Consider the following 13,437-nt stretch of genomic DNA (forward strand, 5'->3'; position numbering starts at 1 on the left):
AACATAATGTCTTTTGAAGAAAACTAATTGCTGACAGTTTTTGAGCTGGCTTCAGTGCACGATGCATTTGTTCTGCCCTGTAGATTCTTGTTTCAGAAAATAAAGCACACACATGCAAATAGAAACATATTGCTCCAATCTCCATGGCATTTATGTACAATTTCCCTCCAATGACTCTGAGCTTCCTTTGTCTGTACAGGTGTTTAGCTGGCAGTGGGATTTTTCCAAAGGTTCCCTTTCAATGCAGCTCTGAGAGACCCTGCACTGCACAGCTCAGGTCCTGAATAACAAACTAGTGTGAGAGGCTTGAAATCATGTCCTTCAGCACATCCTTCTCTCCTTTCAGGAGGCAGAAAGAGAACACAGTGGTCCAGTTTCTCCTTGGGGATGCTCTGGGATGCTGCTCTCATCTGAGAGCAAAGAAAGAGCTGTAATTCAGGACTCTGACACAGAAACACCTGCAGAAGAGAAGGGAATCCCCCAAACATCTGTTCCTGATCTCCAGTGGCCGCTGTAGCATTTGTTCACAGTATTTTTCTCCTTTTGTCCTTTTCTTGCTAAGGATAATCCAGCAGGCAGTGAGTGTCAATATGACCTTCAAGACTTCAAATACCCACTGCAACTGACTCAAAGCCAAATTACAGCCTGGCTGCAGAGGGCTCACCTGTATATTTAAAAGGAGGAGTGTGATAATTCACTTCTGAGGAATTTTGAATGAGTTAGAGATGGGACCTCTGAGTTGTTTTTGATGTTTATTTTCTTCTATGTAGACAGGAAGGGTGAGTTTGGCTCACATCTGTACCACATGGTTTAGAAGGTTACAAGATCTTTTAAGGATTTCTTGACCCATAAAACAGTGTCAACAAGGCTATTTATTTTTTTGACCCAATCCTTAAATATTTCTTCTTATGGACCCATGCTACAGTGTAAGCTTTTTTAGCTAATTATGTTATGACTCAAAAACCTACAGTACTGAATTCTAATCTCCTTGTCTACCTCTGTAACTACTTTATTTTTTCTATATCTAAAACTCTAAACTTTACTTAGCTTAATGTGTCTCTGCTTTAAACTACAAATCCACATTCTCACTTTTAGCACCTCAGTTTGGAAGCCTTTTCCAAGGTCTCAGATCAAATCCTGTGTTTAATTCTAAGCTTTGGCTCACAGGCCCAGAGTTCTGAGAGTTCCCTGCATTTTGGATTCCAGCAAGGGAGGGTTTATGCCACAGACTAGTGTCCAGAATTAATTAAGGCACCCCCATGCAGAGATATGCAGAGTAATTACTTGTGGATAACTCAATATTAGCAATGTATTCTTGGTAAGTCGCAGGAGTAGAAAAGTTTGCACTGCAGTTCAGTGGCTTCTCCAAGAAGCAAGGGGATCTGTAGCTCTGTGAGGTCCTTTTGGGGCTGTGCTTTAATTTTTTCCCCTGTGAACCCTCATTATTCATCCCCTGCCCAGTGAAAAGCCGTTTATCAGTTCTTCAATGCCAATCTTGGGGCAGTGGAGAGCTCCTGCTGAAAGAAGGGCACCTCCTGTGTCACAGAAACTGGAAGGTCTTCAGTCTTGGGAGGGTTGTGCATGGGCATTGAGGTTGTATGAGAGGATTTAGCAGCCAGGAAAAGAGAAAATGTGTTTGCAGTGATTAATTAGCTTTGCCTGCTGTTGGGTTTTGCTGATGAGATGTGCTCCTCTGATTTGATTGCCTTGGCTTGGGCACCCAAGGAGGTCGTGGTTGCCACTGGGATCGCTTTCTCAGTGTGGAAAAAGACTGAATACACCCTTTATATCTGAAAGGGAAGCAGTTGTGCTTGGATTGATTGAAATGGAGCCTCCCGGGATCTGCAGCCACGCCTGGGCTCAGAGGAGAATAAATTTTGGCCCAAAGGGTTGCGAGATGCTGAGAGCATTCAAAGCTGGGAGACCACACCTGTGAGATGACCAGAGGTATCAGGAGAGTCTCCAGATCAGGGAGTTAGAATCACAAAATAGTTTGGCTTAAAAGGACCTTTAAAGTCACCTCATCCAGCCCCCTGCAATGAGCAGAGACATCTTCAACTAGACCAGGGTCTTGTTTGACCTGACCTCAGACACTCCCAGGGCATCCACAACCTTTCTGGGCAACCTGTGCCAGAGGTTCATTAAGTAATCCTGGCAGAGTCACAGTTTATACCTTCTCCTTTAAGTAAAATAAAGCAGAAATTGCAAAAACAAGAAGTTCAGACTTTGTAGAAATGATTTCTTTGCAATATTAATGTAGAAGCTGGATAATGTACCAGGGGAGTGCTGCCAACACAAATTTGACAAAAGAATGAGTGTGGATTATAGGAATAAAACTATTCAACCTCCTCTTGGCATCTGCTATAATCCATCAGACCTCTGGGAAATTCAAATGTATAAGCAACTCCCGGAACAAAACAATCACTATTGCTTTCCTATTTTAAAATTTCATGCGCCTGGTCATGAGGGGGGAGAAACAAAAGATGTGCAAATGGTTACAGATCTATCTAGTGCCTTATTCAGGCAGCTCACGTCGGAGATGGGAGCGTTTTTGTGCTGAAAATTGATTTCTGGACAAAATGGGGATCAAAGAGGTAAAAATTGGAACTCAAACCATGTTTTCATCAGCAGCCAGACTTCAGACAGCTGCATGGTGGGAAGGCTTAGCAGCAGCTGAGCTGTGCCTTGATGATATGATAAACCTGGCTTTCCAGTCAGGGATGGAGGATCAGAAATGCTGTGCCTGCCTGACACAAAGCTCAGATCAGAGGGAACTTGCCTGGGGGGTTGAAGTTTTGTTTAAAGGAATGTTTATGGATTAGCTTTGGAACGGGAAGGGTTTGTGCCATGCCTGGAGCTTTGTCAGTGGGCATAAATTTGATAGAAAGGAGCATGAAATTCAGGCTGTGTTCTCTGACTAACCAGTAATGTACAATTGGTGACTCAGGAGTGTTTTAATTTATTTTTTTTTTAAATACAGATATTTGCTATTTTTAAAAAGAGGGATGCTTATTTTTAGGGGGATGTTTTCTCAAAGACTTTGAAGAAAGATGGAGCTGTCCAGAGAAGGGTGATGAAGCTGGGGAAGGGTCTAGAAAACACATCTTATGAGGAGCAACTGAGGGTGCTTAGTCTCTATAAAATGACACAGGATTTCCAGAGAGATTGCACATGAGCCTTGTGAAAATTTCACAATGTATTGCATAGAATCCTCGACATGATTGTCAAAGAACTTAATTTTATAACAGAAATCAGTGCAAACTATATATATATATTTATGTACATTGACTGTGCTCCTACATCTACAAGTTTTCAAGATCTAGGGACACGGCCATCAAATCTCTCTATTCTTAAACTGTTTACATATTTTCTTCACTAGTTTTATGGGATAGATTTAATGCTTGTGCAGGTGCAAGTTGTTTTTCACCCAGGAATAGATTGTTGTGCTAACAAACTGTTCACACCAGGATTGCTTTCACATGGCAGCTTGCAAAGTGCTGGCTTGACAAGGCTAGCACTGATCTCACAGAGCAGGCCTGGTTTTGTGAGGCCTTTCTTTTATAATTTTTCCACCTTACCTTACTGCAAGGTGTGTGTGACATTTATCTGTTGGTGAATTGTCTCGTTCAGAACACACAGGACTGTTGTATGAAGCATCAATTGCTGTTTCTTGAGTGAAGTTGACAGGTTATAGTGTCTGGTTGCAGCTTAAAAAATGGGAGTGTGTTGTTAGAAACTGGAGATAAATTCCACCAGGGTAAAAGAGAAAAAGGTATTTCTGCCTTTACGGAGAGGTTAAGTTCCCTGCTACCTCCTTAATTAAATTAGAGCTGGCAAGGATGAGGTGAGGCTCCTGGGGGGAGAAAAACAATTCCTGTAAAAAATACTGTCCATTCTTTTAAAGAGAAGATATTAAGAGGATTTTGAAGTTAAAAGTAATCTAACTATGGTAAAAGTGGTGCAAACTCAGTTGTCTGCTGAAACAACACGAACCACAGCTCAGTTTTTGCTGTGATTTTGTACAAATAGATGTAAATAATCAAATAACTGTGTGGGAAGCATAATTGCCACCCTTTGGAACACGGTTCTGAGTTATCAGGGAGACATTTCAGCTCCCACTGTGGGGCTGGGGGAGCCTGCTGGGATGAGCAGACTGAGTTAGTTACGTGGCTTCTTGGGGAATTTCCAGCAAACCAGTTGGTTGCTCTATCCCTGACTATTTTATCAATTTGCATTGTTGGTCCAGCCAGATTGTTCCCACACTCAGCACTTGTTTCTTCTTATGTTCTGCACCTGGCATCTTATGGAGAAAGAGTAGAAACAGCTTTCTTATCTAGGGAATCCTTATAAATAAAGCAAATTTAGGAAATAATTTGTTCCTTCAAACAGTCTGCTGTGTTCAACCACCACTTGTGCCTTGTTCTGATAAATGTGATCAGCTTATCTGCTGTGCCTGCTCTGGGCTGGGAAGGCACTGCCTTTTACATCCACTGTGGAAAACCTATATAACCTATAAATATCCAATAAATTCCAGAGGCTGTGATTTAAATCCCATGAAATTTAAAAGTACCATTGTGGACCAAGAAGATACAAATGCAATTTAAAAAAAATTTATTTATCATGAAACACTACTTGCAATGCTATTTTTTCACTTGTCAGCCCAGTCTTATTGTTGTTCATGGATTTATAGCAATGGTAATTTTGCCCTGTATTTTGATTTGCAAAGGTGAGCAGAAATATTGTTACTTGCTGTTGCAAATTTTATAGTAGAGAAACTAGAGGTAACTCACCTGATTTCACCTAAAGATATTTCCAGGCAATTAAAGGAAAATGATGTATTTCTGCCAAGCCATTAAGAGAATACTTTGTTAAAAAGTCACTCTTGCCCAAGTCTTGTTTTTATGGAGCAATTATAATTAGTTAGGACTGCTCCAAGTGTCAGCCAGGAGTCAGGGTGCTTCAGGGAAATAAGTCCAACAAGTTTATTGCTTCCCACTTGAGAGTGATGGCCTGCCTCAGCAACCAGCAGCATGCCAAATAGCTTCTGATGGGATGAAAACTCAAATTTTATTACTTCTGAAGGTCACAGCATATTAAATGTATCACAAATACACATAAACAGCTGTAAAATGCAAATTCACTTCCTCTGTGAAGCAAAATCTCCTGTAATATATTTCTAGTTGGTTTCTTTTACTTGGCTCCTGCTGAAATCAGATCTGTAAGATTTATTTATGGAGTGGCTGAGTTGGTGTCCATTGGCTTTTTTTATTGTTTAGTTGATTTTAAAGAGCTCAGTTTACACCACTGAACTTCCCAGTTCCATATTTATTTATATGAAACAAAACATAGTGGTTTTTTTTCCCTTTAATATGAAACAATATTTTTTAAATTGAAATCTACTTTGTCATAAGGGGGGGCTGAATATTAAATTTTGGCAGCAGCATGACATGAGGGGCTATTTTCATTCCTAGATTAGAGGTTCAGCTCTGCCTGTGGCAAAGAGAAGATGCTGCAATGTGTTGGTGCTGCCCAAATTAGCAAGTTGTGACTGATGGCCTTTAATGGACTGGAAGACCCAGTGCAGGGTAACTTTTTTCCACAAGAATATTTTGTCTTTCACATTTGCTCACTTAAAGCTTCAGGAGTGCTCTCCTAGGAGATTACCTATAACCTTAGTTGGTTTTTTTTACTGACAATAAGAGCAATTTTTCTCTTCCAAAAACTCAGTGCTTTCCCAACATATTTTTCTCTCTTTCACTGAAAGAAAGAAGTCTGAAAATAAGAGTTGCAGAGATCCTTGGAGAGAAAAGTATAACCATAACTTATAACTGACTTTTTTTGTCTGAAGGTGTGTGATATGTTTTATGGGTATTTTATCTTTCAATAAAAGGATTTCCAGCTGCCTGAATTCACAAGAAATGGCAGCAAAATATTTTTTGGTTTGATACTTAGATTTTTGAATACTTCTGGTTGACAGGATTATACATGGAGGCTTTCTTGAAGCTGTCTTTTTGTAGGCTTTGCCATTATTCACTAGGGTAAATTGGAATTAAAAACATTAGAGTTTGAGTTTGCTTTCAAAAAATTTAATTTCTCTGTATTTTATTCTAGAGTTTTCTTTGGCTTGTTATAAAAATATAAATTAGTCTTTATCCTTTGTTTTTGAAAGAACCCCCACAACCTGCAAACAGAACTGGAAACTCCAACAAGAATCTTCTTGTCTGTCTAAACCATGATTTATGACTGTTTCTTTGTTTTCTTTATAAAAGTCCCAAACTTGGGGCTGAAATTAATAATAATTTCTTACTCTTCCATTAATGAAAGAAGGCTGTGAAGCTTTCAGGCAGGTTTTGCTTTTGTGTTTGAAGACAGCTAGAGAAATTTGGGCATTTAGAGCAATTTGCTGCATTGCACATCTCCAAGTCTCTAAAAAAAAATTGCAGGCAGTCTTATGCAAGAGTTAAGGAATGTAAATTTATAAAAAGCCAGAGTTTCTGTTCTGACCCAAGACTTCTGCTGGAGAAAGAGCTGTTTCAGATGCTCCTTGTGGAACATGGAAGAGGAGGGGACCTAAAATCTCCTGCTCCATAAATGCTGAGGAGGTGAATGCTGGTGTTTATTTAAGTACTGTAGTGTGAATTCCATCAATTTTATCCATTTAATGCTTAAATGAAGTTAATGTTTGGAGGAAGCTTCTCTGCCTGAAACACCAGTTCTAAAACCTGGTTTCTAATGTGAGGATTCTCTGTAGTCAGGGGAGAAAACCTGACCCTTGAGAAGTCAGCTCATCAGGAAGAAGGTGGGGGGAAACTTCAGCTGGTTGTGCCTCTCCCCCTGGATTATTCTGGGGGGCAGTGGAAGGAAGGGGGTGACAGAAAAGCTCTGGGTCACTCTGCAGGCAGTGGAACTGAGAACAAGACCAATTCGGTTCTAAATAAGCAGCTGCAGCTTGACTCCAGTGCAATTTCTGCTGTAGCCATCACTCAGGACCTGATGTGCAGGTCAGATCTGATGCTAAATATGCAGTTACTGGCATCATAATGTTTTTCCTGGTTTTCTACTGTTATCAAATTACTGAATTTTCTACCTCTGTCTGACTGCTGTCAAGGGGAGCAGTCTGCCTGCAGTGATTGATGGCAGCTTTTCCCATCACTGCTGCCTTCTGATTTCATTTTCCAGGCATATCTACATCAAATTTTATTATAAAAGATTCCTGCTTTGTAATTTCATTATACAGAGAGAAGGAAGAATTAAAAACATAAACACTTTTGTAATAAAGCAATATGTAGATTTCCAGATTCATGTTCTAAAACACTCACTGACTTAAAAGAAAAACACAGTGCTTGAGGCAGAATAAGGCAGCCCTGGAATTATGATTTTAGGCTCTAGAGAATCCAGCTGAGGCCTCTGCCAGTACAAACAGGCAATTAGAAAAATATCTGCCCCAAAGGGCTCTAGATTTATAGACAACCCAGGCAAGCTGTGCATTAGGAAAAAGTCTGAGGGGATGTGACAGGGAAGTGACAGAGCCAGAAAATGGTGGCACTTGAGCCTTTATGTGACTTGTGGTGGCCCCAGGTCCAGGCAGGCAGCACATGTGGGGTCCCAAAGCCTCTGCCTCTCCCAGCTCAAGAGCTTTTGGAGTGGGAAATGCAGAGCCTGGAGCAGCAGGACAGCTCTGGGCCATCCCTGTGTGCTGTGAATTCAGCCCTGCACCCAGCTGAGCTGATGAGCTGGGGGCTGTTATCAGCCATGACCAATGTGGGAAATGGATTTATACAAAGTTCTCCAAGCCTGACAGAAGGCTCACACAGTGTGGGCTCTGTATGCAAACTCTGAGGTGAGAAATTCTGACTTAGAAATGCCATGGAATGGGACAGACATTGGAGAGAGAGAAATGGAGCCAGAAACAAGTTTCAAAGGGTGACCTTGCATAAAAGACTAGATTAGAGAAATAGAATTTTGGAAGATGCATTGTAGTGGGACCCATGAGGGGTAATTTTAGGTTATTGGCTTTAAGGCATCTACAGCACGGTGTGGCAAAAGCTGATAGGCCAAGAAATGCTTATAATGTATTGTAATTAAGAAATAATTAGCTCCTGATTGTGTGAATTATAACACCAGCATTGTCTCACCCTTCTCATGAGACTGAAATTGGAATAAAAATTTTAAAAACACCTCTCTGGGTCAGAAAAAGGCTTAGTCTGACATACCATGATCTCATATTTGTCCAACCTTGCCCCCCTTGGTGCAGGAACTCCCAGACCCTGCCCAGCAGCTTTGCCCACTCACCCTCCAGAGCTCCACTCCTTATCCTCAAGTTCCCTGCAGCTGCATCAGAAATTCCAGGAAAGGATGGACTCAAGCAACAGAAAATAGAGCTGAGTTCTGGAAATGAAGTCAAATAGCATATAGCCTGGGATTTCTAAGGAGATTTGAAGTATAAACTTGGCCAGCTTTCCATGAAATGTGAGATTTGGAGCTTCAGCTCCTTGGAGCTTTTTTTTTTTTTTTGGAAGTTGTAAGTGAAGAGAAAAGAACAAAAAAATCTTTAGAAACCAAGTGATAAGAGTTGTGTGGCCCAATGCAGAATGGCAAAATCTGAGCCTGTTGAGGATCTCTGGCCTCTTCTGGGGGGTGTGGAGTGCTGGGGCTCACTAAATTCACACTGGCCTGTGATAAACACTGACCCCAAAGCAGAGCCAGGAGTGCTGTCAATGCCAGGCTGTGCCCAGCACTTTGGACTTTGACTTCTGTCATGTACCCACTTCTGAACTGAGAATTATAACAGTCCAATAATTAATTTTTGGTGTTTTTTGTTGTTGTTGTAATTTTTTTTTTTGTTTTGTGTTTTTATTTTTTGTTTTTTGCTTTCTATAGCATAGGAAACAGTATTGATGACCTGGAAATATGCACTACAACCATGTTAGTCCCAGCTCATTTGCTGTCAGTAAATTGCCTCCTTGTTGAAGAAGAATGATGATGTCTCAAATTATAGCTGATGTTGCATAGCAAATAACAAATAAATATCATAGAGGAGCTTTGGCTATGATGTTGGATGTTCTTTCTCTGATGTTTTAAGTATAATCACTTAATGATGGTGTTATGTGAATAAGTCAAGGGGAAATTTTATAATGTTTTATAATGGTACAAAGAAATAAGCAGCAAGCACAGATCAGTTTTAATACTGGAGGAATGAGTTATTTACCTATGAAACTGCCTCAGACCTGCCAAGTACCTCAGCTAAGCTGCCTTTTGCATGGTGTATGATAAAAATTTTGCTAACCTGAGCCAAACTACTTATTTATGCAGTTCAAGATATATTTTTTGTATTTGTTTATTATATTTTTGTGTTAAAAACCCCCAATTTGTTCCTACCTAACCAGATCTTCTACTTTAATTTCTCTTTACACTTTCATGAGCATAACAACTTGACTTTATCCAGTTCTTTGTGATAGTTGACTATCAGGAACAGCTGGGATAGGACAACTGCACTTACGTTTTAAGAATAATCTTGTACAAAACTGCATGGAGCAGTTCTGTGCCAATAGAGTAAAAAACCCCAAACTTCAAAGCCAAATAAGTGAGTATTATGTCTGTAAATCCCATGCCTCTGGGGGATGCTGAGGGGTGCCAGAGGACTCACAGGAGGGTTAGTGGAGTGTTAATCTGTGATCCTGGAAGATGATTTAATCTTGTAAAGGAGCACAACCTCTCAAACAGGCTGTTCTTGAGAGTCCCAAGACTGAAACATTAATTCCTTAAAAGATTCTTACAGAGCAATCTCGTCTGAGCAGCTGAGGATTTTAATAAAATTTGTTCCTTAGTCTTGTGTTGCAGCTATCATGGCATTTAGAAATGGGCCTTTAATGACACATTGTGTCTCAACACTCCTAAATATTGAGTGAGGAGGGCATCCATGCACTGATCTGCCTGTCAGACACCTCTGAGTAAATGCATCCTCAAATTAGGTGACCTCATACATTAGCAAGGTTTATTTCTGCAGCTGAATTCACAGCTCATTTGTTTACCACTCCGAGAAAAGGGAAGAAAAAAATAAAATCTAGTTTTTCTTTTTTTTTTTCTTTTAAAGGAATTCTGGCTTGCTGACCAAGTTGTATGTGTATTTCTTCCCAAATAACAGTATTTAATCACTGAGGTGGGACTGACAGAGTAATAGTATTCATCTGAATAAACCACTTGAATTTATTCTATTTTATGGTGATAAAATACCCATATTCATTTGCTTGTTTTCAATTTCTCTGAGATCATGTCTCTCTTCCAATGCCAATCAGCAAAGCATGCAAATAATATCAGTGCATGGAATTAGCCCTGACCAAGAGGAAACAGTGTGTAGTCTGTTGTACAAATAGACTGATCCCTTCCTTCCTATTTTTTTTCCCCCAGCTCCCTTTAAGATGAAATTCTGTGGAGTATTAAACACACAGGGCTTATTCACTTGTTTGTGTTGGGTAAGTGAATTCAGGGCTTGTGGGAGATGCCAGATGGGCTCTGGGAGAGACAGAAGGTCTCTGTGTCTCCACCAAGCAGCAGCAGAGTTTGTTTCCCAAATTGTGCTGCCAAGTGCCTCAAACCTGACCTACAGGTAAGAGGCTGATTTTGATACTCCTTCCATCCATATTTAATGGATGAATATTAATGTCCTGAAATACTCCATTTCTTCCTGGTATGCTGTTGCTCAGTATGGAGGTTTAGGTGCTGCTCATCTTCAACCATCCTTTGAGACAAACATCCCCTGCTCTCCAGAAAAGACACAGCAATGATTACACTGCTTAGGCTGCTAAAAATAATAAAACCCCAAACAAAAACACATCAGAAGGAAGGGAAAAGCCCAATAATTTATTTCCCTTTCAATCCTGAGTGGTTGAAAGCAACATGCATAAAACTTGGAGTTTCTGATAACTTTTTCTGTTTTATATTGCTGTTGGTAAGTAAAGAGATTAATTTCATAAATTTGTTCTGTTGTAGCCTGCTGCAGTGGGAAAATAAAAGTCTGTATGAACTTAAGGCTAAAATTTTTAGTAAAACCTTTCCAAACCACAATATTCTTAACTTGAGAGTTCTTTGTGGGCTCTGCAGGGTCAGGATGCTGGCTGATTTCAGATAAAGCCATAGTTTAGTTTAATTTGTTCTCCAGTTGTCATCAGATTAAAAAGTTTAGTGAATGTGGGTGAAATTGAAAGCAACACTGCATTTTCCTGAAGAATGCATGTATAAATATTTTCAGTGATTCTGGTTTGTTGCTGCATATTTTGTGTAGCCCATTTCACAAAGCTTAGCAGAGTGGATTTGGTTTTCACTTTGTGACTTGCTAAATTTGTCTTGAGAATGAAATGCCAGCAGGAAAATTTCTCAGGTTCTGCTTTTTGGTGATTTTCATAATGTTTTTAAAGTTTGAAGGAAGATGATTAATTTGGATATTTGGGCAGAAAACAAAAGCTGCAAGGGAAACAAATTGGATTACATGAGAGGGATTGGAGGGGAGCTTTATTTCAGACAGAACAGGAACTGTAATTATGTATTTTTATCTATTTCATGGCAGAGGACTTTCTGAATAATCACAGCAGGACATCAATCATGGCAGGTATTACAACTCAAAAGACTTAGCAGTTTTCTTTCTGGAGTATAACTTCTTAGTCAGAGAACCCTTATAAAAACCACCTATAGGATGCCTACTAGAATTCCAAAAGTATTGGTATGTGAGTGTTTGTAGGAAGTCAGCTGACTTTGCAGCAAATTCTTTAATTAATACATAGTAAAAAAAAAAATCTATAGTTAGTCTGAAAATGTCAGTTTTCTTCATGGCAACACCTGAGATCAATCATAGAGCCAGAGAATGGTTTGGGTTTGAAGGAACCTTAAGGATTCTAACCCTCCTGCCCTGAATTTGGAAGGGGTTAATCCTTTGCAGCCCACTGTGAATATTTTAGGCCAATTTTTTTTCTTTCCTGTCTTCAGTGCACAAGCTCATATGAAATTATAGAAGCAAAGCAATATATTGACTTCCCTCTGAGTACAGAGCTTTGAAATAAGCTTTTGCACCCAGGTGGTTTAGCCAGCAGAACTCAAACAATAGAGACATCTTGGGCTGCTAGATCAATGTCTCATACTAATGAAGCTTCTCTTTGAAATACTATGAGGATGAATCCTAAAAATCAATCTGTTTGTCTTTGGGCTAGAAAAAGGTAGTGTTAAACATTCATCCTTCCTGCCTCTTACCTTGATGTTTAGTTCTTTCTGTTAATTATAGTTTCAGTCTTGTTAATTATTATTTCAGTCTTACAGGGTCCTGAAGCTGCTATTGGTTTGGTTGCACAGAGAGGGAAAGAATCAGCCCTGAGATGCTCTTTGCCTGCTGTCCCCAGAGCAGAAAAAAATTGAAGAATTAAAGGGTTTGGAGGAATGAAAGTGAATCAGGAGGAAAGGAGAAATGAGGGAGCACTGACTGTGTCCTGAGGGAACCTGCTCAGAATTCTTCTGACAAAGCCAAATTTCAGCCCCAAATGCCTATTTGAATTTCAAATGTTTTTGTTTTGAGGCACTGTGATCTTAAATAAAGCTTCAAATCCAGGGCAGGACCCTGCTTCTGAGACAGAAGTCTTGACAAACTTTGGGAGAGGCTTGATGCTTATCTCATTATCTCATCCTGGGGATCTGGATGGGGTATTGGCTGAACAGAACACCTTGGATCTGCCTGAGAGGAGTTAATTTTCCCCTCTGCAGTCCTCACAGTGCTGTGCTGGGAGTTGGGGAGCTGCTGAGAACACGCCAGTGTTTGGGAGCCCAGTGTCGAGGCTCTCTCTCCAACATTCCTCACTTGGGGGTGGACAAAATCCTGGGAGGGGACACAGGCAGGACAGCTGACCCAAAATGACCAAAGAATTTACCTTTCCACAGGATATCTGCTCAGCAATGGCAGCTGGGAGAAGGGGAGTGTGTGTGTGTTCATTATTACAGCATTTGTCTTCTGGAGCTATTGCTATGGGTACTGCAGCCCTCCTTCCTGGGAATTGGCTAGACATTGCCTGCTGCTGGGGAGTAGAGAATAAATCTTTTGTTTTCCTTTGCTCCTCTGCACTGCTTTTGCTTTATTAAGCTGCCTTTTTCTTGACTCATGAGGGTTTTATCTTTTTTTTCCATCTTATTTTCTCTGTCTTGCTGAGGAAGGGGAATGATAGAGCAGCTTGATGGGCACCAGCAGCCAGGCAAGGTCAACCCACCACACAAAAGACCTGAAAAGAAAGGGGAAAATAACCATTTTAACTTGTGTTGTAATGAGACTTTAACCCCCTTGAAACCTCAAATTAGAGGCAAGCCTGACCTTTTGACCTTAAAGCCTACACCATCAGTGCTCTATTCTCCAAGTACCAGTGCCATTATCCCGATAGCCAGCTTCCTGCTGAGCACGGGACAGCT

This window comes from Fringilla coelebs (assembly GCF_963513975.1).
Source record: "Fringilla coelebs genome assembly, chromosome: 8".
In the NCBI taxonomy this organism is placed as follows: domain Eukaryota; kingdom Metazoa; phylum Chordata; class Aves; order Passeriformes; family Fringillidae; genus Fringilla; species Fringilla coelebs.